A 25,538-nucleotide genomic window follows, 5' to 3' on the forward strand; every position below is an offset into this window, starting at 1 on the left:
GTTTGGTTCCCAGAGTTGATGCAGCTGTCTGTAGCAGACCCGTGGCCAATCCCAGTGAGGCGCGACCTCCTGACTCAGGCCAACAGGACAATCTGGCATCCCCGTCCCGACTTATGGGCCCTACATGTATGGCCACTCAACGGGTACCCCAGAACCTCCCAGAGGGCGTCCTGAATACTATAAAGGAAGCTAGAGCTCCGTCTACCAGACGCCTCTATCTCAGTAAATGGTCAGTGTTTTCCAGCTGGTGTTTAGCTCGAGACCTCGACCCATACACTTGTGAAGTACCAAGAGTACTGTCTTTTCTACAGGAGATGTTGGACGCGGGTCGCTCCCCCTCCACTCTCAAAGTGTACGTGGCAGCCATTGCTGCTTTTCACGTATTGGAAGCCGGGGCCTCCTTAGGAAAAAGCGACCTTATAGTTCGCTTCCTCAGGGGCGCCAGGAGGCTTAACCCGCCTCGGCCACCGTCTGTTCCGGCCTGGGACCTCTCCTTGGTCCTGCGGGCTCTTAAGGGACCTCCCTTTGAACCACTTCAGTCAGCTGATCCTAAGTCTCTCTCTCTGAAAACCGCCCTGCTTCTAGCACTGGCGTCAGTAAAGAGAATAGGGGATTTACAGGCGCTGTCTACCAGCGCTTCCTGTCTGGAGTTTGGTCCTAATGACTCCAAGGTCATTCTTAGGCCAAGACATGGATATGTTCCTAAGGTGCTCTCAACTCCGTTCAGAGCCCAGGTTATTTCTCTGTCAGCTCTCCCCTCCTCCGAGGAGGATAGCGATTCTCTCATGCTTTGCCCAGTCAGAGCTTTGAGAATTTATCTGGAGCGTTCGGCCTCTTTCAGACAGTCTGAACAGCTCTTTGTGTGTTTCGGGGGCCGATCCAAGGGCCTCCCGGTCACTAAAACCACACTGTCCAGATGGATAGTTGACGCCATTGCCCTGGCTTACACCTCACTGGGCCTCTCTTGTCCCATAGGTGTTAGAGCTCATTCCACGAGAGGTGTTGCCTCTTCGTGGGCTTGGTCAAGTGGTATTCCCATTGAAGACATTTGTGCGGCGGCCGGCTGGTCCGCTCCGTCCACATTTGTGAGATTCTATAAGCTGGATGTCCCTGCTCTGCAGACATGCGTTCTTTCTGTCTAGACTCTGGCTCTGTGGATCCAGACTAGTTTTGAACCATGGTCACTTGGGTATTCCCATCTATAGCATATGTGCGGCGGCCGGATATCCGCTCCGTCCACATTGTTGAATTATAGCTTTAATGCCCTTGCTTGTAGCTACAGTTCTTCTGTCTAGACACTGGCTCTGTGACCCAGTCTAGTTGATATTGAACACACGGTTTTCACTTTGTGGGCTAAGTGACTGGCTCTGGCCAGATCCGATGAATTATAACTTTAATGTCCCTGCTTTGCAGTTACAGTCTTTTCAGTCTAGACTCTGGCTCTGCTGACCCAGGCTAGTTTGATATTAAACACACGGCTATCACCTTGTGGGTTAAATGACTGGCTCTGGCCAGTCTTTATTACGGATAATTGATGGGCCCGATGTTCGGTCTCTTTTTATCCTGGCTATTCTGTACTTCCCGGAACTCTGGTGAGTCAGAGCGGCCAAAAGATTAATAGCACGGCGTTTTAAATGGAAACGTTCCCATAGCGTTTGCAACGCAGTAAGAGAGAACGTTCTCGTAAGGGAACGTACTGGTTACTTTCGTAACCTCGGTTCCCTTAGAGATAAGGGAACGAGTACTGCGTTGCCTTGCCGTGCTATTTTTCTTATGGCAGGTTTGTCGCTTCAGTCGATTATACCTGTCAAATGGCGGATTCTATCTGTATTTATATGTTATGGTCACGTGTAGTTTCGCGCGCTTGACAGTGACAGAGCGCCAAGCGCCCTGATTGGCTCGCGCGCTTCTGTCTATCCGCCATTGGTTCGTGCAGTTGCCCACAGCACAGCCTATCAGCTCACTCACGTGGGTCTGATGCTCTAGCCTGTGCTGTAGCAAATGCGTTTTAAAATAAAGGCTTCAATATTCTCGAGAAAAGGAGTTTTCCCATAGTGTTTGCAATGCAGTACTCGTTCCCTTATCTCTAAGGGAACCGAGGTTACGAAAGTAACCAGTACGTTCTTCATCATCATGAAAGTTTATTATCTGCATCCGGTTTTGGTTCATGGTTTTCTGAGCACACATATCCGAAGCGTGTGCACGGAAAGCCGGTCCGGCTGTCGCACAGTTCCTGTCACGTGAGCACTAAACAAATTTCTCTTTCACGTCTTATTGCACTCAAACTCTCAAATGCACAAAGTTCACATAAACACAGTCGGTTATGTCTGTGAAGTGTGAACGCAAACAGCTGTGAAAGAAATCGCATGTGTATGTGATTATTATTATTATCATATATATTCATATATATTCATATATATTATCATGTATATTCATATGTTATTATTATCAGTTATATCATGTATGCAATATAATTATTATCATAATTAGATCTGTGTATAAAAGTCACAGCAGCCAAATGTACAGTACCTGCTTCCAGCGGCGGTTTCTTCATTAGGGCGATCGGGCGACGCACCACTAAAGTGTGAAAGGGACTTTTTCAATCACTATCTCATTCAACCACAGAGTTACGCTAGCAGTCACTCACTGTTGTTCTGCCTCTGGATATAGTCCAATCAGCGCCGAGTCACGTTCTGTGGAGTACCGCCTCTTTTTGGGCTATTTCACTCTGGCTGAGAATCGCCCAGAGTCTTCCCATAGACTTACATTCAAAGATTTTTTTTTTTTTCGAACTGCAGGCACTGCAATCTAAAGGGGGCGCTGCTGAGCACACTTCAGAGCGGTAAAATGCCGAATGGGACACCCTACGGACTCGTAGACTCAGCGAGCACGCGCAATTCAAGTCCACGAGACCGAAAGTCCGCATTAAGTGCGCCATTTGGGACAGGGCCTATGACTGCAATGCATTCTCTAACGTGCTTTCGTCATCATACGTAACCTTAACTTGTGCAGCGATTGGTGGAAACAAATGTACCTCTAATAGTATTTAGCCATAAGCTGAAGTGACATCCAATAATTTCCTCAGTGCATAACTTACATTTCACGGACATATTCTCCATCTGCAAATGTTAGAAAGTCCAGTTTGCTGTCATGAGTGGGCGTCTGGGCGAGCTTTCTGCAAGCTATACTTCCGTGAACGAGCGCCGCCGCGTGCATGCGCACCGAACAGACGGAGCGCATTGAATAGGAGCGCAATTATTCTGACTAAAATATGCATTAGCACTAAATTCTAAATATATTTAACTAAAACATTTGTTGTTGAATATTTGTTGTTGTTGGTGAACATAAATGTGCTAGAGAATTTCAAACCTACATGTGTATTTTTATGATATTACCTTTTTTTTTTTTTTTTTTTTTAGTAAATTTAACTACTTCTTTAAAAAGCATTATTTTGTTTTTAGATTGTAATGTTGCAATGTTAGAATGTAATGTGATTTGACCCCTTTTTGGATAGACTGCAGATAGACAGCAACACTATGTTTGTTTTTATAACCTTCAATATGAACATTGTTTGTAGGACAATATCGATCAGGATATTAATTTTTTTTTAATTAAATAATAAGAAAAATAATAATTAAATACTCAGATTATACCATACATCGCCATTTAGCCCAAAAATTCAGATTTATTTGGCAATTGGCTACCCTACCGGCTGAAGTTTTAGCTAAACTTTAGGCTAATGATAGCTACATTATTATCACTGTTAAATTGTTATTTAACAATAAGCCTACATTCAGTCCTGAATTAAAAATTCAGTTTGTTGTGCCCCCCAAAAAATTTTTAGCACCAGCCGCCTGCTTCTCTTTGCTGTTAATGTGAATCAAGCAACAAAAGAAAAACAGAAAACCACTCACTCTTGACTGAATGAATTACTTACTTGAATGCTGCTGTTAAATGACATAAACATTGCGGACGGTGTACGGCACACTTAGGGGAGGAGCTAAGCTAATAAGCCTGTCAGTTGTGGGCGGGGTCGTCACAATGTATAGCATTTTGAGACACTGTTTGTGATTAATGGGGAAAATACAGAGTGGTTGGATTTTTAGGATAATAGAGTGGTTGTATACACATCACTGCGGACATAATTATGTTCAAAAACAATGTAAAAGTGAATTTTGTATAATAGGTCCCCTTTAATCTACTTACACTTGAACACAATGTTCAAATTTCAATAATGGATCTTGTAAATTACATTTGTCCCTGTAAGAGAACAAGGCTGCTACATCAGTGCTGGTATTCGATAACTTATAGTGGGCTTGTGTAAATGCTGCTTTGTGGAGGCAGGGTGCTATCAGCATAACAGTTTGCTAATATTAGTATACTAGCTGTGAGGAACAGAGTAGCAGGGTCAATTTGCAGTTATGTCTCCAGAGATGAAGAGGAAGACAGCGTCCACCCATCCACAGTAATAACACAATTAACAAGTCAGGGTGGAAAACAAGATTAGCTCTTCCTGTTTCTTCTGTGCAGTTCTGGTTTTTCCTCTGCAAGCCAGCTAGGATTAACAAAGCATTAAATAAGGATTTGTCTTTCATTTTTTAGTTTAAAGGGGTCACTGAATGCAAAATTTACATTTATATGGTGTTTGCATATAAATGTGTCATTGCAGTGTGTGGACACAACCACCATACAATGAAAAAAATCCATTCACTCCTTTTCTTTTAATCCTCAAAAAGCCTAAACACTCTCAATAATCAAACACTTCAGATTTTCTGAGCAATATATTGCTCATGCTCCGCCCATGACCACTGACGGGCTGTCCCGTATTAGCATATTTCCCATATTAGCATATTTCCTCCCTCTGCCTTTTGTATACTTTCTGCAAGGCAGATTGCCACGGCAGCACTTTAGTGTCTTGTGTCCACACCCCTCACAGAAGAGAGGGGGTGGGGTGAGCAGTTGCTCATTATCATTTAAAGAGACATGCACCGAAACGGGTCGCTGTGAACAGAGCTGTTTTTGAGGAGGTAAAAAGGGTGTTGTTTCACACAACCATTGAGGAATTTTAACCAAAGTATGTTACAAACTTTACAAAAAGACCCTAAAGAATCATACCAACTTGTGGAAAATGGGCATCCGATGACCCCTTTAATGTACTATTTAGATAATGTTCACAATGCAAAACTCCTCTGTAATCCACCAAGCGGCAAAAACAGCCAGTCATAACTGAGGTAATTTGCCTATTGTAGTCTTCAGAGATGTTCGCACTAACGTTTTTGTGATTTACAGTGACAAAGCGAAATGGAAGCCATTCATTTTTCAGTAAGAGTTGGTGATTTAAGTAGACAGAGACCAGTGATGCAACAAAATTGGGCAGAATTTAACTTGATGCAAATATGCATCAACGTGATGCAGCGATTTATTACGTTTTTGACAGGAATGACAACAAGGCTTTGAAATAGAAGTAGAAGTACAGTGTGGTTGGTTGGATTATACTGTTATTGACTCAAAAAACTTTCAGTAGACAAAAACTCCTAAGTCTATCCTTTCACAGCCACTTTCATCCACGTTAAATTCAATATGGCGTCTATTGGTTTACTGAGATTTTGCTGAAAAATGAACATTCGCATTTATAATGTACATCTTTATAGGTGCCACCATGTTCGTGTGACTTCATACACCCACAAATCAGCAAAATTGGAGTTTTTGTTTTAGATTTTTTTTTTTTTGCACAGGTTTCCAAGTTGGAAGTAAAGTGCCGCTCTTTCACTTTTTAAGTAAATAATTCCAACATTCCAAGTTGAATAATTTTATGGATTTGAGAGAATGTGAGCAGCTAAATAAAAAAAAGAAGAATTTTTAGTGCAAGAACCCTTGACTATCATAAGAGGGGGAAAAATAAAACATGGTAAAGTACTAGCTATAAAATGTGAGACTTTAATTAAAATGTGGTTCAATAGCAGTAAACTAAAACGCAATGCTGCCAAGCTTTTCATATACTGTTTCATTTTAGTGAGTCATCTAGTCGTTTGTAAATCCAGCTGTCTTTCGTGACTGTGTGAGGTGGGTTATCAAACCCGTCATTCATATCGTCAGATCCGTCAGACCAGAAATCCTGTAGGAGCCTTTTGTTTGTCTTCCCGAGAACCTCCAAAAAACATCCTGTCACACATACTGCCTCCTGACTTCTTTCTGCAATTATGCAGATCAATCTCGTTGAAAAGAAAAACTGCCAGCCAAGAGCAGGTTATAATTATGACCCTCCAATCTGTGATCTCTCAATCCTCCAAGCGCTAATTGATTTTGACACACCATTTTGTTCTGTTAAAATCCGCTCTGAATATAACACTTTCTCTGCTTCAGAATTCAAACAGCAGTAGCTGTAACTTTGTCTACAGAAACTTTTAAGTGTTTTTGCTGGTAGTGCTTGGGGATTCTGTGCTTCTGACACCAGACAAAACAAGACAGAAAATAGTGAAACACATGTGGAAGAAGGTCATTGGCATCTTCTGGAGATAATCCTCTGAATTATGAGGTTCTGTGAAAACTTAATGCGTTCGATGTCCCCATTAGAGCCGTAAAATACAGCAAAATTACATTTCGGACACAATCATGTCAAAAAATTCAGATTGGCGGCATATCTGCGTCATATACGCTGATACCGATATCTGCGACAGGCTTATATCGGCCGAATATTAATGTGTTTGTTTTCTTTGAAAGATTCACATACACTATAGGACAAACATAATCATACTTTATTAAGATAGTTTTACACATTTTTAAATAATAATTCACCTTTAATAAAAATAAATGATGTGCCAATTAATTAATTAAAACCTTGCTTTTAGAAAGAATTTTCTCTACAAAACTAATTTGAATCATTTAAGCAGAATCCTTTAAATCAAAATGTTTTTTTTTTTTTTTTTTTTTAGGATTATGAGAAATATAAATTTCACAGACTTTTCACAGATTGTGTAGCAAGATGCTGTTAACTTGCATTCTGTTGAATATGCATATGCCGATATTATTAAAGACTGGCTGAAAACGCATTACAGGTTACAAAATGACCATATTGCTGGTTTGATTGTTTTAGCTAACATACAATATTATTCGTCCCGTACATCGACAAGCGGCAACATCATGGAGGGTTCACAAGGGCCTGTTTTTTTCAAAAGAGCTGATGTATGTGGTTTTAGAGGCCAGTCCGCAAATGGCTCCCGACTGCAGCATGCAATCATCCTGACGTGCAAATTGAGTTTTCTTCCATTCTGTGTGTTTCTGCCATGGAATAGCACAGAGGCTGGGTTCATGCCGCTCTAAGCGATCTGTCTGTTTGTGAGGGGGGTCGAAGTGCAAAAATGGCTCGCTCTTTACGTGTTTGTAATAAGAGGTGAGGCACGGGGTTTATGGGTAGTGCTCTGGATGGATTGGCTCTTCAGCTGCCGGGGAAGTGGAGGGCCTCGTCCTCATATCTGCGCTGACATTCCCCAGCATGCTGAAATAAAGGCCAGCGGAGGGAACTTGACTCTATAATGACTCTATATTAGTCCTTCCGTCACAAGCCTGGCCGTCATTAGTGTCTCGCAGGATGTGATCCAAGTCTATCATAAGTCTCTGAATTGAGAAAGGCCATTTACGCCATTTACGAAGCCCCAGTGACAGATATTATTATCATCTCACTGTGCTGGAGCTCAAATAACTGTAAACATGCAGAGATAGCCGGCGTTAAGCGCTTCTTTTTGCTTTCTACATGCATGCCGTCTGGATCGTAAACCTCATCTCACACATTTCATTACTTAGACAGCGTTTTCAAGTAAATGCAGAATTTTTTTGAATGAGTTTTGGTCGTTCAACGATATTTTGTTGGCCTGAAAACGGGTTTCAAAGTTTTTGAAAACGATACCGTTTTCGTCTCCATGTAAACTACGAAAACGTGAATTTATGAAAATGGTGACATCATGCGCATGCATACTACGTGTTCAGTCTAAAGGCGTGTAGTGTTTCTTTACAAAGTGACATCGCCAACTACTGGCCTGGCAGCAGAATACAGCGTTTTTAGTCGTTTCTGCAGACCCATGTGAACGGGGATCATTTTAACAGTAACGTTGTCGTCTGTCTGCGAAAAATGCAAAGGATAAACTTGTCCATTTTTAGTATATTGCTGTCATGTAAACATAGCCATAGAACGTCGATTGCCATAGATAATTATTTTAGGCTCTTAAAAGCGTGAAATTGACGTATGCTTTTCCCTATCTGCTGCTTTTCTTTTTGCAGTTGTGCTCTGTCAGCTTTTAGTTTATTTTTTTAGTGTACAGCTGAAAAAAACTTGCATTTGCATGTACGAATTTGCATGTATTAATTGGTATTTTACCTATTTTGATACACAGAAGTATGCATGTACTGTAGTTGCTGTAAGTTGAATCAACATTTTAATTTAACATAGTTTAGGTCCTAGTCCACCATTGTAATTACTTTTGGATTGTGGCAAATATTGAAAGTTTTTTAAAAGTACGGCCTTGTACGGCCGAAGTACTACTGAAGAACATGAGGTATGTGAATTGGGATGCAACCTGAAACTCACAAGGATGCTTGTATCTCCAATCCACTGTACTTCTAAAGATAGGTCATTTTAATCTCCACCTTGACACAGCCAGGCTTGCATCTCTACTGCTAACATTAATATTTATACTAAGTCATCTCTCCCTCGAGTGCATTCAGAGGACACGTTTAAACATGGCTTTCACTTTAAGCCATCACCAAGTAAATATTGAATTGGGTGCATTCTTTAAAGAGAGCCATGACCTTGTGTTTAGTGCACATGTTTTAGGAATGGCAAATGTAAGAAATGCCTTTGCACTGCAAAAAGAAAAAAAAGGGAAAAGCATATTTTGTCTTGTTTTCTAATAAAAAATCTAAATATTCTTAAAACAGTATATATATTTATTGTAAAATCCAAACTGTGTGACAGTGTTATTATTAACTGAGCGAGCGTTTACACGACACTGTTTTCAACTAAAAACCTAAAACTTTTTATGCGTTTTGGCCATTCATTTACATATAGCAAAGTTTTGGGAGCCTGAAAATGCTAGCTTTTGAAAAAGGGTTTCAAAAGTGCAAGTTTTTGAAAACGTTACTATTATCGACTCTGTGTAAACAACAAAAACGTGAATTTGTGAAAACAGTGACGTCATGCGTATGCGTATTATGTGTTCAGTCTATAGGCTGTTTCTTTACAAAGTGATATCGCCAACTACTGGCCTGGCAACAGAATACAGTGTTTTAGGGCCAGATTTACTAAAATGAACAAATTAGCGTGAGAGCGCAAATCCAAAAAAAGCACTAATGGGAGTGGATAGTTCTGCGTGTGATCTACTGACGACGGGCAGATTTAAAGCTACACTGTGTAATTTTTTTAGTTGATTCTTAGCAAAAAACACTTAGTTCTTTCAAAAATATATGTGCTCATTAATGTATATTTACTTATTTCAAGTAATAAAGTATTCTCGTAAGTTTATAATCTGCCATTGAAAGTACATACGGGTGAGGGGTTCGAATGCCGGTCGCCATGTTGCCCCTCCATCTTGAAACTACATTAGCCAAAGAGGGACATACCTGTAAATTCAAGCTTCGCCTTTCTCGCTTTAGTGACACTCAGTGACACAGAGACGAATGCGAGGGGGAGATTACTCGCGACTGCCGGCAGATTTGAAAGATTGCTGATGGAGGATCACGCTTATTCTCGAGGACATGTAGCAGAGTCGCCAAGGAAGCGAAAGAGAGAATTAAAACGTCAACGCGACAGGCAAATCAGCAAGACCAAAGTCAATACTGGAGTAACTTTTCCCAGATGGAAAGAGCTCATGAGGAGCAAAGATTTTAAAACGGACGCCGAAGTTGCCTGCTTTCTTCTCGACAGGTAATTCAGCCTATTTGTGTAAATTCGAAGTTTTATAGTTGCTTGTCTAACCATAGCATGGTTGTGCATAACGCCAGAACGACCTATAGTATAACTTGCGTTACTTTTCCTCGCGTCAATGGTGAAAACGTATTGTTTACCTTGTAACATAAATCTGTGCTGCGACGGATAACAGGTGATAGTTTTAAAGGCGCAATTGGACAAAGTCGAACTGGAAGCCATGTTAATCTTGGAGTAATACGGCCACCGTAGGAGTTAAAACGCCCTCGAAATTGAAAGAAACAGAAACTAATATTCACTGGGTAGTCATATACAATTTCACCGCTAGATGGGGGAAATTATCACACAGTGTAGCTTTAAGAACACAAACGCAGCCAGATCATTTCCATAATGACCAATGCAAACTACCAAGAGCAGCACAAATTAGCATCTGGTTTAAGACGTGCTTTTTTTGGACCGTAAATAACGGCGCAAACACCAGTTAATTGATGTGCGCAAACCTTAATAAATCACCTTGCAGGATTCATTTAAATACTCTCCTCTCATAAATTTTGTCTGAAAGGAAAACTCCAACAAATGCATATGCAATAAGGTCGGTGAAAAATAACAGTTTTCATCACCAGTTTTTCACTGCGTGTCTTTAGTAAATCCTGACAGTAGTTTTTTAACGCCAAAAGAGAGTTTGTGCTGGCGCAAGCTTTTAGTAAATTTGGCCCCTAGTTGTTTATGCTGATCCGTGTGAACGGGAATCGTTTTGACAATGTTTGTCGTCTGTAAGTGAAAAACTAAAAGGAAAAAGTTTTCTGTTTTTAGTACATCGTTGTGCAAATGTACAGGATGCAGCCCTTGAATTGGGACACAGCTATTTTCTGGGCTTGTTGTGTTACATTGACTCACCTTTGTGCTATTGTTCATTGGAAAAGACTTGTGTTTTTGGTAATTGTTGATGGACTATCTTCCCTGAGTTTTTGAGATAAGTGACTGTATTTTGGATTCCTACCTAAATTACTTGCCTTTGTTTTGGTTTTTGGATTTTGAAGACCTATTTCCTGTGGATATAGTTTGATTTTCAGTGTGGTTAATAATTCCAGTTCCTGTTTGTTTTATTAGCTAGCTACCCTTAGGCCTGATTTGACAACAGCAAATTACCTGCATTATTGAAGGGCTTATTGAATGATGCAAACCAGCCCAAGCTTTGACCCTTTGGATTCTAGTATTTTTATAATGCATACTGTTCTGAATTAGACTGAATTAGAGTTTGTGTCATATATGCTGATGCCAGTGGCGGCTGCTGGTCTTTCAAAGAGGGGAAGCTCATTTTCGGCCTACATCATAAAAATTATTAATTTATTTATACGTAAATTCTATGTTCCTTTTCAAGAAAATGCTCTGTGAAAAATGAATGTAATCATATAATAAAGGTATAAATAATAATATAATAAAGTATAATAATAATGTTACTAATAATAATATATATTTTTTATTATTTAAATAATTATTTTTGAATTATTACTAATAATAATAATATAAAAAATATAATAAGTAATAATATAATAAAGGTGTAAATGTATAATTGTGTGAAATGTATTATAAAAATTGGCTAGCAATTTCGACAAGCAAATACCAAGAAATAGATTTGAGCAGTTTATCTTTGAAAAATCCGCGATGGGACTGAGCTCGAACAGCTTCAACATCAGCGACTTTTTATTGTATGAAATCGCTGTCAATCAAAAGGAGACGCAGCCTTTCGACAGACCCTCCAATCATCATGCGGAAGCCCGGAGTCCAGGCCAGCCCACTCCCCGTTCACCCCCAGAGAAGCTGAGCTTCCATGGGCGGGACATAATCGCAGCATTTATCCAATGACCGTCTAGTTTCGAAGCGCTGAAAAAAACTGTTCGAAGCAGCCCCATTGAAGTCAATGGAAGCTGGGCTTCAACAGGGAAATGCACTGTGACGCTACGGGAATGTATGAGAAGGAAATCGAGTCAGCCGACCTGTAACTGATTCTGAACGAACTCGTCTTTGAGACGAACGTTTTCTAACGCATTTTAGTCAATAATATGTTAATACAATAGTACATATTTGACCATTCATTTTTTGACATTATAAGGGAAGCCGAGCTTCCCTTGCAGTCTTAAAGAAATCGCCACTGGCTGATGCATACCCCCCATTAGATTGAATTTATAATGATGAACAAAACAAAAAAGAACATTGTGACATGCCCAAGAGACCCTTCTTTCTGTTGACCAACATGCACAGTCTGTGAGTTTTCCTGGCACGCTGTTACTTAAAGCTTTTAGCAGCTCAGGTCTCTCTGGGGTTAATGTGTGACCACACGGGAACCCTCAGCTGAATTACACAATATGGCCAGAATATTATGAGAATATTATGGCCTCTGAAACTAGCAAAGTACTGTATCTGAATGGATAACATGTAGATTCACCTTAAAGTAACGCTACACAATGGCTTTTTGCAACCACATCCATTAGCACTGCTGGGAAATGACCCTGTAGAAAACACCAACTAATGCAGCTTGCTGTACTGAAGTGCCACTGAAGTATTTCATGATGATTGTAATATGAACGCAAGTATAATAGGCTTGTATAGACCTTGTATAGTGCCAGAGAAACAATGGTGCAGCCATCTTTAGAATATTGTCTTTGATCTTACGTTTTTGCGGTCGCTCTGTATATGTCTATGGCATCGCTGTCCAGGAGTAATTAGATTTTGAAATCGATTTACTTAATGTAAAGTTAATGGAAGTTATCATGAGGATTGTAATGTTTAAAGCAGATGTCTTAACAAATGTCAGTCGACCGGGAAGATTTTAAAATGAGCCGTTCATTCATAAATACGGACCGGAAGACAAAAGACATTGAGCGCAGCGCTGAAAAGGGGCGGGGCTACATAAGCTCTATATGACGAATCAAAATGTCAGGACCTGGAAATTGATACAGGCCATGTTTTTGGTTTGCTAATGAAACACTCTAGAACCTGGGTCTGTTAAATATAGGATAACATTAAATGACAAACCAAAATTCGGACTGTTTTTAAAAGGTCCTCTAAGCGATGTTGGGTGAAGTCACTTCTTGTTGATGTTCAAAGTATTGTCAAACAAAACGGAGGCTAGCTCGACCCTCCCTCCTCCTCATCCCGACCCCTCCCCCTCCCTTCCGTGCTTCCTGAAAGTCATGAACCATTTAGAAAAACCAAACTGGATTTACCCTCCTGTACAGCAAAAACAGAGCCTCCTGAATTTTGGATTGGAAGCTCTTCTGCCGGCGGAGTTCTCGCCACCTTTTCCGATGTAAATTCAGGACTTCGCGCGTTCCTTCTCCTTTTGCCTCTTCTTTGTTATTTGTTCATCAGAACGTCGTCTCTTTTTCGTGTCGGCCATATCAAAATTCTCAAGAATATATATTTTTAACGTTAGTCGTTTTTGTTGTCTAGGACATCTCTCCTCTAGCTAACTTCCCTCTTCCCTCCACTCCACACACCCCCCTTCATGTGCATGCGCACTAACCCCCCCCCCCAACCCCCACCCCCAAATCATTCTTGTCGGTTATTGTCTGGAACACTGTTTGTTATGTTTCGTGGTCCAGGCTGGGCCAGTTTGTTTTTCTTGCCGTTTGTGGAGCCTGGGGCTGTCTACAGAGAAAAATAAAAAAAAATAAAAATTGACATCGCTTAGAGCACCTTTAAGATAAACTATTAATACTTTGAGACCGAGAGCAAGTCTCTCTGGTTAAGGTTTATGCAGTTGCTTTTTACTTTTTTTGCTTTTTCTTCTCACTTGAGTTTTCATCCTCAAATTTCAAACCTGCAACATGCAAAAATGACTATTTCAGGATTCTAACTTTTATGCTGTGCAAATTATGGTCATACGCTGGCAGCATGAATTGACTTCCCCATGAATTAGGACTTCTGTTGCGATAAATCTGTGATGTCAGTTTTTCTGAACCTCAAATTCAATTTTGAGTTTTGGTCTTTGGCTTCTCAACACCAATCTGTTCTGTTTGACTTGACATGGGATTCAGTGTAGTATGCTTAATGCACATTTACTATTACAATGGACATACAGGCTGACAGACCGACAGTTTGATTTGGAATGAATTAAACTGCACAAGGTCTATTTGAGATCCAGAGCACTATTAACATGTGTTCATACAGCATTCATACACTTTCTGGGATTGCAAACTCAACATAATAATCAAACACATGCCTTAATTTATATGCAGATGAGGCCTTAAACAATGAAAGTGTTTGAATATTAGCACAGTCAGTGACAAGATTACTACTCGTCAATTTAGCCCTTCCTGCAGTTATTTCCCTGGGGGTTGATGATTATTATTTTGATGATTATTTTGTGTGACAATTTTCTCTTGGCAGATGATAAAGCAGGCAAAAAATAAAATAAATAAATAAACATAAAAATCTCATAGACTTCCACTGAAGTAGGAAACCAAGTATTATCTAAAGACCTGAATATCATAAAGGCTGGAGGTGAATTCTTTGGAGCTTTCAAGTTTCAAAAAGGATACAAAAGAGCCATAGAAGTAGTCAGCATGACTGAAACACTTCAAGGCTACAGTTCTTCTGAAGCCAAATGATTCCTATTTGTGAGGAACAAAAAGAAAAGCGAACAGTTATTCACTGAAATGTGATCATGTCCCCAGAAAGCAAGTCATTTATGACACTTTCATGATGCTTTTGAGTCATTTTTGAAGCTTGAAACTCCGGTCTTCATTCCTTGTAATTGCGTGCAAAAAAAGCAACTAGCTACATTCTTTAAAACATCTTCTTTTGTGTTCCACAGAAGAAATAAAGTCATAAGGTTTTGTAAAAACATGAGAGTGAGTAAATTTTGTCATGTTATGATGACCTATTCCTGTAAATCTTGGGATTTTCCCCCCGATCTACAACAGAAGGTGTGAAATGGGAGAGGTGGGGGGAGGAGGATATTGAGGTGTGATGCTATTTCCAGATTACAGGCTCTTTTGGCTTCCCCACACGATTTTGGCAGACAAAAGTCATTTGTGTAGACCGGCTGGAAGAAGAATTCTAATGCTCAGTATCATTGAGAGACGCTGCTCCTGTTCCTTTTGAATTGGCAGATAGATTTCATTCTGAGATGCCAATCTCATCTCTGTGGATGGAGACACTGCTGTTTATGTGGAACTACCATGAGCCTCCATATCGCCTGCTAATCATGTCATTAAAACTGTATTTAAGAGAGGAAACGGTGAGACTTTGATAAACAGATAAATCATGCACTCGATTCCAACGTGCCTGTAATGACTTTGGCATTTTCGATCTTATTTTATGATTGGAGCATACGGTTCAAGGCTGCACAAGAGTTTGCCAAGTCTTTGCGACGCAAACCACTTGTGATGTGTTAGCGCATCATCATTTGTTAACCTTTTCCACATTTCAAACGCTCTTGACTTTTAGAATCAGCATGCAGTATCACAGTTGTTGTTGAGCCAAACACTTGCCAAATATCAATCAAAATTGCAGTGTCTTTGTTCATGTTTATCCTATATGCTAATGCCCTCCTAAAAACTGACAATATAAACTGTATTCCTGAACGTACTCTGTGATTCACGATTATCTGCATGCATATTGATCACCATGTCACTGTAATTATATGAATCTACAGCCTTTAGTGTGGCCAGACTGATCCTATAGTCCCTCATTAGCCATGTAAAACCACTTAATGTAATACAAGCTCTCCTAAACGCTGCAATAATGGCAAAGTGGATTTTTGTAAGGTTGGTTCCCGGTACTCAAAGCACTTTTACATATGGATAGGGGAATCTCCTCAACCACCACCAATCTGCAGCATCCATCTGGATGATGCGACAGCAACCATATTGCACCAGAACGCCCACCACACACCAGCTTATTGGTGGAGAGGAGATGAAGCCAATCAGTATATGGGGATGATTAGGAGGCCATGATGGGAAGAAGCCAATGGCAAATTTGGCCAGGATGCCGGGGTTACACCCATACTCTTTTTCGAAGGACATCCTGGGATTTTTAATGACCACAGAGAGTCAGGACCTCGGTTTAACGTCTCATCCGAAGGACGGTGCTCTTTGACAGTACAGTGTCTCATTCACTTTACTGGGGCGTTAGGACCCACACAGACCACAGGGTGAGCGCCCCCTACTGGCCTCACTAACACCTCCACCAGCAGCAACCTAGTTTTCCCAGGAGGTCTCCCATCCAGGTACTGACCAGGCTCAACCCTGCTTAGCTTCAGTGGGCAACCAGTCTTTGGCTACAGGATGATATGGCTTCTGTTTAACTGATTCATTCAGGAACTAAACACTTTTGCTAAGTGCGACAATTCTGCCGATATTATGTTTGGATCAATTTACATTAGAAATCGAAGCAAAAAATGTCTAAAACGTAAGTTTCTTAATATTAACTTCTTTGTGTATTGATCTGTTGTTTAAAAACAGTCACAATTTCAATCGTATTATTGGGCTGAATATCAGTCCGTGTTGATTTTATATTGTTGATATTTGGAACTCTTTCTGTCTAGATCATGTTATTGCTTATAGCAATGTTCTCTGATAATAACTTAAAATACACAAACCTAGACTGACTCGATACAGTTGTTAACTCTACTGTTGTCGAGGCAGCTGTGCTTCGAGGTCAGCTGTCATTTTTTGTGTTTTATTCAGGTCACATGTCCTTGTTGAGTTTGAGCAAGTCAGCATAGATTCCAACAATGCCAGTCTCAGTCCATGGTCAGATAGGGTTGTTTGAATGTTATCTTTCTTTGACTTCAGCAGAGAGGTGCTGCTTTAAGAGGCTGTCTGATTACAGTGTTGTGCCTAATTTTGACTCCCTGCCAAATTATTACCCCCTCGCTGGGACTGCTACCTGATTGCCTAATCATAACCCCACCCCCTTAATCTTAACTCCACCCCCAGATCTTGTTGGAGAATTGTGGGTGAGTCTTTCTTTATTTGTTTGGCTGATTTAAATTATTCAAATGCAAACATTATTAATTTGTGTTATTGCTCCAGATTTTCTGAAATGCTTATGGAGATTTATAGAAGTAGGTCTGGGTAAAAATATAGATTTTCCAATTAATCACAATCATCATTGGAACGATTTCAATGTTTTTATATGAGCCAGTTTGCATTATCCGAATTTGCATTATAATTTTAATGTGATAGCACAAAACATGACCTGTAAAGTCCAATTCAAGAACAAATTACTCTTATGAACTGGTTCTTAGTGAATAAAAATTGGGTTACACTTTATTTTAAGGTGTCATCGTTACAGTGTATTTATATATTTAAGTACTGAGTAATATTAAGCAACTACATGTACTTACTATAGAGTTAGGGTAGGATTAGGATTTGGTTGAGGGTTAGTTGCATGTAATTATGCATAATTTACTGTTATTACTATGGTAACTACATGTAACATATGTAACAAGGACACTGTCAAATAAAGTGTTACCAAAAACTGCAACAGTGTAATCACATGAACAAATAACTCTTGCCGTTTTAACGAATCATAGTGAATCAACAGTAAGTTAACATTACTTCAGTGATGGAACATTTTAATATATTACAAGAAATGATATTGATCCATTCAGAGGATTTTGATTGAAATTTGTATCTGAAATGTTCATACATTTATAATTTTATAATCATTTTCCACATTGCCATAATAAAAATTTTACATAAGAAATGCAATTCAAAGTTTACTTTAGTAAACTTTAGTTTTTGGTTATATTGTTAGACCTGATCAATAAATAGCAATTTGACTGCATATTTTGCACCCTGTTGTTAATTTTTAAACGGTACAAACTGTACTAATGTACCAAGATGGAAAGTTTCCTCTATTATTTATGGCAATAGCTGAGAAAGAAATTTCTTTCATATGTAAGCAAATATGGCCTCAGTATGCATTTTAATAATGCTAAACTGGTGCAATAATTATGAATTTGATAATGTATCCATTTCATTACAAGTGCAGTGCACTTACAGAAAGACTCCGCCCACACACTTCTTCTGTAAGGCTGTGATTTTTCATTGATTTTGTCGCATTTCGTCGCATCTGGTGTGGACAGACAAATTGCTTGTGGCTGGAATCTTATTGCATCACGTCTAGTTATGATGTTCAATATTGAGATCTGTGAGGATGCCCAAAAATTGTCTTCTCATGATGAATTGAAACTTCTTGCGTAAGACTGAAAGCAATGATGCCAAATAGAGTTCAGCCCCAAATCAGCCTAAGAGAGCATCAAAGCCAACATCATCTCTGCATATCAACTACCTTAGATGGATTAACTTCAGAGAGTCTGTCTCAAAGATTGTCCTCCTGATGAATAAACCCTTCGCTGCACAGAATATCAAACAGTGGGATTGATTAAAACGTATATGTGCTATATTTAGGGGGCAGCCATGGCCTAATGGTGAGAGAGTCAGACCCCAAAGGTTGTGGATTCAATTCTCAATACCAGTAGGAAACAACTGAGGTGATTATACAAAACTATTGCAAATATAGATTTTAAAATATGCTTACATGCTTTTTCAAGCTAAATATATTTATATTGTTGAAAAATATAAAAACAGACATTTTAATATACACTTTTGCATGTATGTGTTTGACCCCCTTTTGACGTGTTGTGTGTTCAGAGATGCTCTTCTGGAGACCTCTGTTGTAATGAGTGGATATTTGAGTTACTGTTGTCTTTCTATCAGCTGAACCAGTCCGGTCATTCTCCTTTGACCTCTGACATCAACAAGGAATTTTTGCCCACAGACCTGCCTCTCAATATTTTATCTTTTTCGGACCATTCTCCATATTTATTTCCCCATATGGGACAGAAGAGAGTCATACCCAATCCATACCCAAATTGGGTTTGGAGCAATGTGATGTGGAGAAAATGAAAATTTATCAGAGTTGCAGAAGTTGCTGTAAACTTGATATCATTATTGTAAGGCTCATGTGACGCATTAGTAGCCCAGAGGTGTTCATCTCAATGATAGCTTGCAATGACTTGACCTGTCACCTCTTTTATTGCCTCTGTCCCAGCAATCTTCTGTTCCTTCACTCACCGGTGGCTCGAGGCAGCCGAACAAGTCTCTGATTATTTAGAACATGGATAATTCATCTTACGGTATTGATTCAATTCTCTTTGGTGCTGTGAGAAGAAATAAGAATTTGTTTTCTCCTTTCCCTCTTCAGATGTTATTATTATTCATCAGTAGTGCTTGCCTTAGCAACTTTTTTGCAAAAATCCTCAAAAGGATTACACTTTGGTGTGTAACTTGTCCTCCACCATTTGTGCAACAGACATGAATAATACCTCAATTCATGATCATTTTCTACGTGATCAGACTTAGAGCAACCAGCCAAGCAAAAAGATAGTTTATCTGTATTAATTTTGTTTCTGAAGAAAAATCAAAGAAATCCATTAAAAATGTGCTGTAAGAGCTAGCTCCACTTACGCTGTTTGAACTGTCACCAAAAGACTTAATACCCATGATCTGAGAGTAATTGGTGGCTGCTGATTTTTAAAGTCCGGTGTCGGCCGGCACACAGATACTGTTCAACACAGGTGGATCAATAGGAAATGAGGGCCGCTAACACAGGCAGCGCTTCAGAGATAATGCCCTGTGGCTATTCGTCATGCGTGCCGAGCATACCGAACACTGTTCATCTCTAATAATTGTACCGTTTTTTAAACTCTTTCCCTTCTTGGTCTTCTAAGAGGATTTGTCAGATGTTCTGTTTCTGGTTTGTGAGAAACTGTACTCTTTGTAAATGAAATGGGTTCAAAGGAACCATTAGGGTTGCTTGTATATTAACATATTAATAAGTCTCCTAAAGCTGTGGGTTGTAAAACAAAATAGTTTTGCTTTTTTTTGTTTATTCAGTTTTTTTCACAGTGGCATTGGCTGCATGCAATCCCTAGTGAAAAAAAAAACCTATTCCAAAATGTATTTCAAATACATTTATTTCACACTAAGTATACTACAATACCATTAAGATATTGACTGACATATCACTTGAGACTTACTGATATAAATATTACAATTCAACTTTATTTGGAGTACTATTGCACAGTGCACATTTTTCAATATTAGTTTTAATATTAGTCGCTATGACAGGTATTTGGAAGGTAGGAGTTATAAAATAAGGGGGCTGGTAAGGAAAGTCATTAAAGGGGTGGTTGATTATAATTTCACTTTTCTAACTTTAGTTAGTGTGTAATGTTGCTGTTTGAGCATAAACAACATCTGCAAAGTTACAACGCTCAAGTTACAAAGTTCAAAGCAAAGGGAGATATTTGCTTTTAAAAAAATCATTTTTAAAGGACTACAACAAACGGCTGGTTGAGACTACATAACATTCCTCCAGGGTTAGTGACATCACCAACCCTAAAATTTACATAAACCCCGCCCCCTGAACACGACTTATAGATTATCAAGACAGAATATGCTAATCAGTGACTAGAAGATAACTACACGTAAGCTGCTTAAATTTATCAACTAACCATTCAGAAATGTCTTGTTGCTTCTACATGTTGTCACTTCTTCTTGAGTCTCTCCATCATTGTCCGACTCCGGTTTGAACATAAAAGGCTAAAAGGCTAAAATTTTCAGTCCATGTCTTTGTGAGGTAATCAAAGCTGCTAAGAAAGAACTGTTGAAGCACCGCCCTCTGTACCGGGAGCAGCAGCTCATTTGTATTTAAAGGGACAGACACAAAAGCAGTGCGTTTTTGCTCACCCTCAAAAAGTGACAATTTTAACATGCTATATAAAAATATATGTTGGGTATTTTGAGCTAAAACTTCACATACAGACTCTGGGGACATCAGAGATTTATTTTACATCTTGTTAAAAGGGCATTATACCACCCCTTTAAAAAAAGTTTTTTTTTTCAGAGATTATGATGTAATTTTTTTTCTTCACAGAGTTCTAAGTTCTCCATGGACTGGAGTCAATTATTCCACTTATACTACGGTTACCACACCTCAAGACATTGTTCAGATGTTGTATTTCAAGACATTTGTCAGGTTTTTGTCCTTAGAACACTCTTGTGTATAGGACTGATTTCTTACGCATCTCATCCCACACCTCCGTTGCTAATTCCAAAAGTCATTTTAGAGCTAGTAATGGAGGCTTGAGCCACTGATAGAAGGCCAATGGAGTTGAGAGAGAGAGAGAGAGAGAGAGAGAGAGAGAGAGAGAGAGAGAGAGAGAGAGAGAGAGAGAGAGAGAGAGAGAGAGAGAGAGAGAGAGAGAGAGAGAGAGAGAGAGAGAGAAAGCTTGTGTAAATTAGTGAAACTGTATGTTTATCTGCTTCAAGAACAGCGCTGTTATAATTATTTATTTATTTGCTTGGTCAGTGTCGTTGTGGGTTTTGGTTCTTTTGCTGTTGTTGTCTGTAAGGACCTTTGAAATAACTGAACTCACTTGGAGAAGTGATATGAAAATGCAATGCGGTCAAAACCTGCCTGGAACTACTTTAGGTGTAAAAATAATTGCACACCTTTCGTCAACCAATCAGATTCAAGCTTTTAACAGCCATGTAGTGTAAAATCTTATAAAACAGTTCTGTTAAAACTTGTGCACTATTTGAGCTGAAAAGCTTTTTAATTTATAATCATAGCGACGAAGTAAAATATAGGGCTATAACTTTCCAGAGAAAAGGTTAGTATAGTAAGGTAAAGGGACAAATGTAAATTACAAATGTGGTCAACATTATGGCTTAAATGCTGTTGATTTGAGCTCAACTTGTGCTAAACCTGGAATATTTCTTTAAAGAAGATTCGGTCAGTTTAAAGAAGTTGAGCTGCCCCCAACTAAAGATTTTTCTAGCGCCTCCATGTCATGCAGTAAGCGTGCTACTATTTTAGCTTACACACTCCGCACAAACACTTAGAAATGCGTCTAATAATAGCACACGTTTATCTAGGTGAACATTAGCGCAAGCGGCAAAGTAAAGTTGCTAATATACTTACATGTTTCAAATAATAAGCCATATTTGAATGATGTTTTTTTTTTTTTTTTTGACTCATCGACTATAAAAAATTTGTTCGGCTAAGCCTCTACTCATCTACTAACGTTTGACTATTAGGGGGCAGCCCTAGTCAATTTTGATTCCAATTGGAAAAAAAAAAAATTCTTAACAACAGAAACTTCCTGCGTCGTTAAAAAGTCACATATCCAGAAATGTATGCAGTTCTCTAGCATATATTGAGCTGATGTAGAGCCATCTAAATGATAATGATACAATGAAACCCTCTGAAAATCGAATGAAACCCCTCGCTGAAGGGGATGCATATGTGCCCGTCAGTTCAAAGACACTTGGCAATTCCTGCTCGGAAAGAAGGAATCCTTCCTACGGTGGTTGGTTGCTATGGATATCTCTCAAAAGCTCTTAGAATAATGGCACATCCCACCTCTGATGTCAGAGCTGTTGATGTGTGTGTAAAGAGGGAGGGAGCTGAAGCCTGTTGCTCATATCATCAAATGTGCCGCCAGCACTCCAGAAGCTCCAGAGCCTGTTGAGGGATCAGATAGAGTTGGAACGCAGACTGCATTTTTCCTTCTCCTTTTATAGTAAAAGAGAAAGAATCTTTCATTCCTAGACAGCATGAACACTCTCAACTACAGATGAACTACGGTAAGTATTTCCAACTAATGTTGGTGTGCATGCTGTTTTCTTTTTCTGCTTTTTGCAGTTTTTTTTTTTGTTGTTGTTGTGCTGGAAGTTTAATCAGAGAATGCAGACGAAAAGATGCTCTGAATGCAGGTTTTTAACCTATCAAAGATTAGCTTGAAAGGGATGTTGTGTAAACAGAAACACGCAGTGGACGTGTGTCCTGTGAGTCAGTGAAGTACTGCGCTAGTACGGGCTGCCCAAATCAGATCAGGGCTAGTAAGATTGCAGCTTGTGGACTGAGCACGAACGAGAGAAGATAAAATAATATCGGTGGAAATTTCAGTGCATAACCATCATCCACCATAGTGCTTTTTTTTTCTGCTGCATATTTCTGTTCATGATATTTTCTTATATATTGTACAATATTATAGGGCTTATTTAAAAGAAAAATGTATTTGTATGATATGCAGATTTAGTAATCAAAGTACTCACAATTATTAGAAAATATTTGCTCAGGAAAGCCCTTAAATGATAAAAATTTAAAGGGACAGTTTGATTCCCAAAATTGTATGACTTTCTTTCTTTAGTGGAATGCAAAGAAGATATTTTGAACTCAATGTGTTTTTGTCTTTACAATGAAAGTCAATGGGGTCCAATGTCGTTCGGTTCCCTGCGTTCTTCAGAATATCTTCTGTTGTGTTTTGCAGAAGAAAGAAAGTCAGTTTGGAACAGCATGAGGATGAGTAAACAATGGCGAAATGTTATTGTGGCAAAGCATTGAATGGATAAAAGTGGCTGTAGAAATCAATATATTGTTTATTTTTATCATTCTGCGGGCATGCAGGCAACACAAATTAATTCAGTTGTGTTTGTACTTGAGGTGGATTTAGAGTCTGTTCACACACAACATGTTCTTTCCATGTGCTCAAATCTCTTTAAATGTGTGTGTTTTTTTCTGTCCATAAAATGAAAGTTAATGGGGTCCAAGGTTGTTCTTGTTCTTAAAAATATCTTCCTCTGCATTGTTTGGTGCAGTGTGTTCCCATCGAACATTCGTAAAACATGATGGTACAAATTAGCTTGAATTGTTTTGATGGTCAGACAAACCACTACCACTGCATTTATTTTTTTATATCATTTATTTAATAGTAAAATCATTTGCATTCAATTAAATTGACAGCCCTTAGTCCTAAATATTCAATATATTGAACTTCTAAAATGTATTCACCTCACTGCATATTCATTTTCACAATTCTTTCATATATTTTGTAGTTTAGTGTGTAGATAAACAGTACTATGGTGCTTGCTGTGCACCTTTTTATGTTTAATATGAGATACACGTATTTGATATGAAATCTCTGTACTATGGCAATAGCGTCGTTTTTTTCATCTTATGTTTTATTTTATGTCATAGCAATTGCAACAGTTTGTATCTAATTACTGTGACTCATGTTCATTCTTATGCTTGTTTTGTCCCGAGAACTGACAAATCTTCATGAGCGGGATTCAATTTCAATCCCAAAGTCCATTTCGTTGCACATTATAGATGCACGCTTGTCCTGTGTTTGATGAGCACACAGTGTGACAGTCAATCCCTCTGATGGAAGACAAATACAATGCCATTACCAAATGACAGCAGCCAGGATGAGTCAAATTGGTTTAATTTAACAGCGCCATTTATCCAGAATTCACAAATGCATCTCATGATGTTCAAGCCCTGCGTTTGACTTTTTGAATTGCACCACTTGCTGTTAAATATTTAAATTAGATTAGGTTGTGTGTAAAGCTAGTGCATATTTCTATTCTTTTCTGGCATTTACAGTGCATTCAATCAACATCAGGGCATCTATTTGGGCTTTTGATCATTTTAATTGTTCCTATGAAATAGAATGAGGTGAATACATGTACAGTTAAGTCCAAGAGTCTGAAACCACATAAAAAAAAAATTAAACAAGAAAAAGTTATAATGTCAAAAGAGTCAAATTAAAGACTATGGCGATAATGTAAGTGCTTTTTCGCGAAAGGTCAGATTCTTGATTTCACTGAAGCTCAAGATCTCAAATCGTGCTGGAGAACATGATCATTAGGTGAAGGTGTAGCTCCAGGGATGTTTTGTACTTACATTTTTATGCTGAGAAAATAATCTGCAATTAAAAAAATTTGCATTCAATCTGAAAAATCAGCAGCATGTCTCAGACTTTTGGACTTCACTGTAGTTCTGTTAGCACATATCAACACATCCAGGGTTATAAATCTCACTGTGGGTGGTTTGGGTAGAGTTGGTGACACTTAGTCATAATGAAGTACACTTATCTGAATGTGAAAGAGTTTCTTGGTGGTTGAGTGGCATCTAGGGCCATGAGTGGGAATGAGTGGTCATCATTTTCCCAAGGTGGGAACGTGTCCTCTCGTTGAATCATCGCCGTGGTGTATTGGTAACGCGGATTGGTAGCTTGATGTTTCATTTGCATATTATGAATTTCAAGTCATAAAAACGAGTCTATCTGTTTAACTAAGACAGTGATTCACTGTGTGTCTCTGACAACTTTCTCTCCAGTTATTCGCATGTGAAATGGACTCGCACTGTGAGTTTATTGAGAAGTGATTAGATCTCTACAAACAAAGGTTTTGCATAAACCTGCTGGAGTTCAGATTGATTCGACTACAGGGAAGGAACAGCAGCTTTTCCTCACCCTAACTGCATTTACATTTATGCATTTAACAGGTTCTTTTCTAGCGACTATTTAGCGTTCATGAGAATCAGACCCATGACCTTAGTGTTGCTTTAGCATGTTATACTGTTTTAAGGAACTAGATCTTGCCGTGTTATTTGGAAAATCATTTTTCAAATGCCATGTAATTACTGAGAGCGTAGAAAGACATTAATATTAGTGCTGTCTCAGATTAAATAATGGTAATAGAACTAATTGGAGTTTATTATTTTACCAAAAATACAATTTAACTTGCTTAAG

The 25,538-nt window shown here is 38.9% G+C and overlaps 1 protein-coding gene across 2 annotated transcripts in view; it reads left to right on the top strand.

Moving 5' to 3' along the window:
* The window catches only part of kcng1 (potassium voltage-gated channel, subfamily G, member 1), a 97,892-nt gene that overhangs the window by 50,195 nt on the left and 22,159 nt on the right, over nt 1-25,538 (top strand). The window contains exon 1 of one of the 2 annotated variants that reach the window (XM_081386153.1): nt 22,444-22,587. The exons of the other annotated variant lie outside the window; for it this stretch is intronic. The gene's annotated coding sequence lies outside the window, so the exon portion shown is untranslated. Of the gene's footprint in view, nt 1-22,443; nt 22,588-25,538 lie in introns of those variants that run through there. 2 annotated transcript variants of the gene reach the window in all.

The sequence above is a fragment of the Scardinius erythrophthalmus genome, assembly GCF_964197995.2.
Source record: "Scardinius erythrophthalmus genome assembly, chromosome: 15".
Taxonomy (NCBI): Eukaryota; Metazoa; Chordata; class Actinopteri; order Cypriniformes; family Leuciscidae; genus Scardinius; species Scardinius erythrophthalmus.